This window comes from Euphorbia lathyris, chromosome 3, assembly GCF_963576675.1.
Source record: "Euphorbia lathyris chromosome 3, ddEupLath1.1, whole genome shotgun sequence".
In the NCBI taxonomy this organism is placed as follows: Eukaryota; Viridiplantae; Streptophyta; class Magnoliopsida; order Malpighiales; family Euphorbiaceae; genus Euphorbia; species Euphorbia lathyris.
Genome location: NC_088912.1, coordinates 2,924,773 through 2,929,363, shown reverse-complemented (window position 1 = coordinate 2,929,363; position 4,591 = coordinate 2,924,773). Strand labels below are relative to the sequence as shown.

General features: G+C 35.0%; 1 long non-coding RNA gene across 1 annotated transcript; it reads left to right on the top strand.

Annotated features, from left to right (window-relative positions):
* The first annotated feature begins 528 nt into the window (after positions 1-528).
* On the top strand, positions 529-4,012 carry LOC136224081 (uncharacterized). Its single transcript, XR_010686271.1, has 3 exons — positions 529-841; positions 955-1,318; positions 2,999-4,012. It is a non-coding gene; the product is annotated as an uncharacterized lncRNA (long non-coding RNA).
* Positions 4,013-4,591: the final 579 nt, after the last annotated feature.

The following is a 4,591-nucleotide window of genomic DNA, read 5'->3' as shown; positions in this document are numbered from 1 at the left end:
AGAAAATAATTTGATCAATTATTTTTCAAATTGATCCAACTTGTCAACTTTAAAAATAATATTGCTTTTTTTACTGCCAATCTTAGAGGTACTTGCACCATACGTTAGAGACAAAATTGCTCACAACTATCAATATTAGAGGTATTTTTGCATCCTATCTGAATTTCAAATTTTCTGTTTGCATGGAAGAAATTGATTTTATTGAAAAATGTTACGGATAAAATTTGATTATTTTATATGTTAAGGGTATATATGTAAAATTTACACCTTATCCATATACTATTTGTCTATGAAAAATAAAATAATGATAAAAATGATACTATTTATTGCATGTAATTAAATAAAAATATTGAGTTATTAAATATAATTACATTCAATTAAGGAGTTACTGAAAGTAATAAAATAAAAATAATAGTTTGGCAGGTTAAAATGTGAGAGTAAGGGAGAAGAATTGTATGAAGCCTGACACTAATTCAATATCTCCTCACCTGTATAAATGCCCTTACATCTGTCACGACTTTAGCCTTGTTCTCCTCCTTTGTGTGAAATTAGGGTTTACCTTCTCCAAAAAAAATGGCTCAACAGATGTTCCAATTAAATCAACGTTCCATCTCTCTCTTTCCCTCTTTCCCTCTTTCCTCTCCAATGGTAGATCTAACAATCCCTCTCTCTCAAACTTTATTTCTTCCGGTCTTCCTTTTTATGCGATTGGTGGCGGCCCTTGTTTCTTAACTCGGACAATGACTCTCCTTCTCGGATTCGACGGCTAGGCGTTTCAGTCAACTCTGTTTCCATTGTTGGTTGATTGTGCTATGGTTGGTGTCACAGCACAACAACATAGGTAATTCCCTTAATCTTTTAGTAGCATCTTGATGATTCTAAACTTAGGTCATGTTAGGTCAATAATCTACTTTTGTCTCCTTGACTCTTCTTGCTATTTGTGATTGTATGTAGGTTGGTGTGGAGGGCTTACGGATCTTGAAGCCAAAAGGGGAAAGGGGGATTTCACTGCCTAATAATGGGACTGCACAGGTTAAGGCATGTGGTGGGATAAATCTTGAAAATGAAAATGGAAATGAAATGGCTACATGGGTCGTGGAAAACTTCAAATTCTCAGTCAAGAAACCTATAACTGAGTTTGACACTTTCCAACATTTTGTAGATTGAGGCTGTTTTAACTAACTATGAACTCCAGCATCTTGCTTTATTGTGCAAGTCTGAAGTTGATGCAATGGGTGGAATAGCTGCTGGGTCCTGAAGCTGCTGAAGTTGGAGCATTCCATTGGCCAGGAAACCTTAGACCAACTCAGCAACTTTGGTATGATTCATTGTTTATAAGTGATTCATCTTGGTTTCCGTTTGGACTCATTGTGTTTTATTATGCACTCTTCATTAAATTCAATAGGACATTGTAATAAATCTTGGTTTAAAAGTTTGTGAACTATTAGACATTATTGCTGGGAATCTGGGGTGCTGGGTGAGGTTTAAAATACATTGGTTGTCCTTAAAAGTTTCAGTAAGTTTTAAAAATACCAAAAAAGTTTCATTCTCTCTTGGAACCCCTAACCTTCAATTTTATTTTGAGGCGTTCTTTGTTAAATATTTATTGTGTTTTCATTTTCACAACTTGCTAAAATGGTCTACTTGTGGGAGTGGTAGATACTTCATATTTTAGTTTCCTAGAGAAAACTCATGCTTACTTCACTTTTCTTGAGCTTTTCACAGTTGAGTTTTATTTTGAAAGATATCCTAGGAATCCCGAGCTGGAGGAACTTACCTTTAGACTAAGTTGTCTAGTCCTCATACCTATTTTCACACTCTGTTTAGATTTGATGTTCTAGTCTTAATACCATGGTCACAGTATATTCTTAAAGGTTATGTTTAAGGCTAATACATACTTAATTCTTCTAAGTTGGCCATAAAAGAGAGGTTGCCCTCGGAACTTTAAAAATGACCTTTTAACTACTTAAAATTGCTTAAAGTGGTCTATTGGCTCACTAATCTTAAATTGAGTGACATTGGTCACCCTAAATTTACTTAGAGTGATGCATGCTTTAACTTGTCCAAATCTCCACTATCTCTGCCATGTAGGACTTATAGAGTTAATCATGTCACTTTGGCTAATCAATTATTTTCAAAGTTAGAGGGATCATGACAAATTTGGGGACCAAAGATGAATTATCCTTTTGTTTATATATATTGGCCCTAATAGAGACAAGAGTAATAGTTATAACTAATATGATTGAAAAATTAATGGTGAAAAATTGCCAGCTTGTTTAGGGATTTAGGGAAAAATGTAATAGAGAACTGCAACTGTGCAATATGATGAGCAAGAATGTATACTATGGACTTGAATAATTAGAGCTGGTGCACATGGAAGCGATTCAACAGTTTATGAAAATTATATATACTTGTTTTTTTTTATGTGCGATGCCATACATATGTTGCAGACTCTTGTATTGGATCTACCTAAATGCATATGTGCTGTTTGTGTACACTCATATGAGGAACCATGATGGGGTGACATGGGTTAACGAGAGATTATGTTTGATAAATGTAAGTTATTGTATTTATACACTAAGAACTTGATAAAGAAACTTCATCATATTGAACTTGCAAGCTAATTCATTTACGGTTCACTTGATTCTGATTTAATCATCTCAAGAAGAACCTGGGAAAGTTCAACTTTTCTAACTAGTTTATATGGTAATATTTGCTACCAAGTTAATATGCTATTTATTTGTTAGGCCGAGAGTTTATTTGTTAGGATGCAATTGAACTATAGTGGGAACTTTTCTGCCTATATAGCAATTACAGACAGACTAAATAGCAACTAGAAAGTACTTGCCAAATGTAGTGTAGCCCTTCAATTGGTTTTTTATTTTTATTTTTCCATTCATGAAATGTTTATTGATTAGAATTGTTATGATTCTTTAATTAGTTTACTTGTTCTACTTGATGTTTTATACTTTGAATTAAAAATCAGATTTGGATGCAGGTGGAGGTTCACAACATGTTCTGACAGACGGGTGCATAACATAGATGCGTGTAGAGGATACGGAAGATACACGTGTAACTGAAGGAGCAAGAATTTGAAAACTATGGATATTTTTATGGATATTTTTCCATTTTCATTGGCTTCTAATGGTTTGAAAACTATGGATGTCTCTACTGATATAAATCAAGTCTTTCTGAAGGAGGCTGCAATGGAAGAGAGAGAACGTGGAGAATGCCAATTTAGAGACATCTAATAGGTTGCTATGAGAGAGCAAGAATACAGATGACTGTGGAAAAGCAACAACATGAAGGTCTGAATCAGCAAACCCTAAAGGAGCTGGTTTTAGATGCCCATAAAGATGTGTGTACTGAAATTATTCTTGGCATGGACAACAATTTGAAAGTTAACTATGGGTATTTGGGTGCAAATTTTGTTACTTCAATAGAGGTGGAGTTGAAGAAACAAAAGCATGAAGAAGCAGATACTCCAAGTAATATTCCAGCATTGCTCCCATTTTTACTAGATATTTATTTAGTTATAAGTTTTTTGAATTCGACTTTATCTTGCCAAATTTTTTATATTTTACCCTTAATGTTAACACCAAAGAGCACTTTTACCAGTAATATTTAAAAGTTGAATCAATTTGAGAATAATGGTCAAAGATCACCTACCTAAATCCTCCCTTCAATTTGGGATTTAAGGAAAGTTTTGGTAAAAACAAGATTTAAAACATTCATTCCCCTCCAATTTGGGTTTAAGGAAAACTCACCGAACCTTATCCTCCCACCATACTACTTAATTACACCTCAAATCATCAACTTACACTTTACCCTTAGTATTTCTTCTCTAATATTCTCACCGTCCCCCTCAGTCCCTCTGTTTACCTACGGTCGATCTTTCGCACTTCTCGGCTGCAACATGGCACATAATCTGATGAGTTTGTTTTTTGCAATTGCAATATGGTTGTTTAGAATTCGTCGTGCTGCTATCGATCTGGAAAATCAGGAGGTTGATGCTCGGGTAGCTGAAGTTGCCATAGATTGGCAAAACATACTTCAGCTACCCGACCATCAACCTCCCGATTTTCTAGATCGATAGCATCACGACGAATTCTAAAGAACAATATTGCAATCGCAAAAAACAAGCTCATCGGATTATGTGCCATGTTGCAGCCGAGAAGTGCGAAACGTTGACCGGAGGTAAAGGAAGGGAGTGAGGGGGGCGGTGAGAATATTAGAGAACAAAAACTAAGGGTAAAGTGTAAGTTGATGATTTGAGGTGTAATTAAGTAGTATGGTGGGATGAAAAGGTTCGGTGAATTTTCCTTAAACCCAAATTGGAGGGGAATGAATGTTTTAAATCTTGTTTTACCATTTTCAAAAAATTTCCTTAAATCCCAAATTGAAGCACGGATTCATGTGGGTGATCTTTGACCCTTATTCTCAAATTGATTCAACTTGTAAATATTAGGGGAAAAAGTGCTCTTAGCCCCTAACATTAGGAGAAAAATTGTACCATTTAGTTTCTCATTGGGAGAGAACCATCCTTCACTCCTACTGGCTGGTTTCCTTGCTTTTGTGAGCTATTGACATC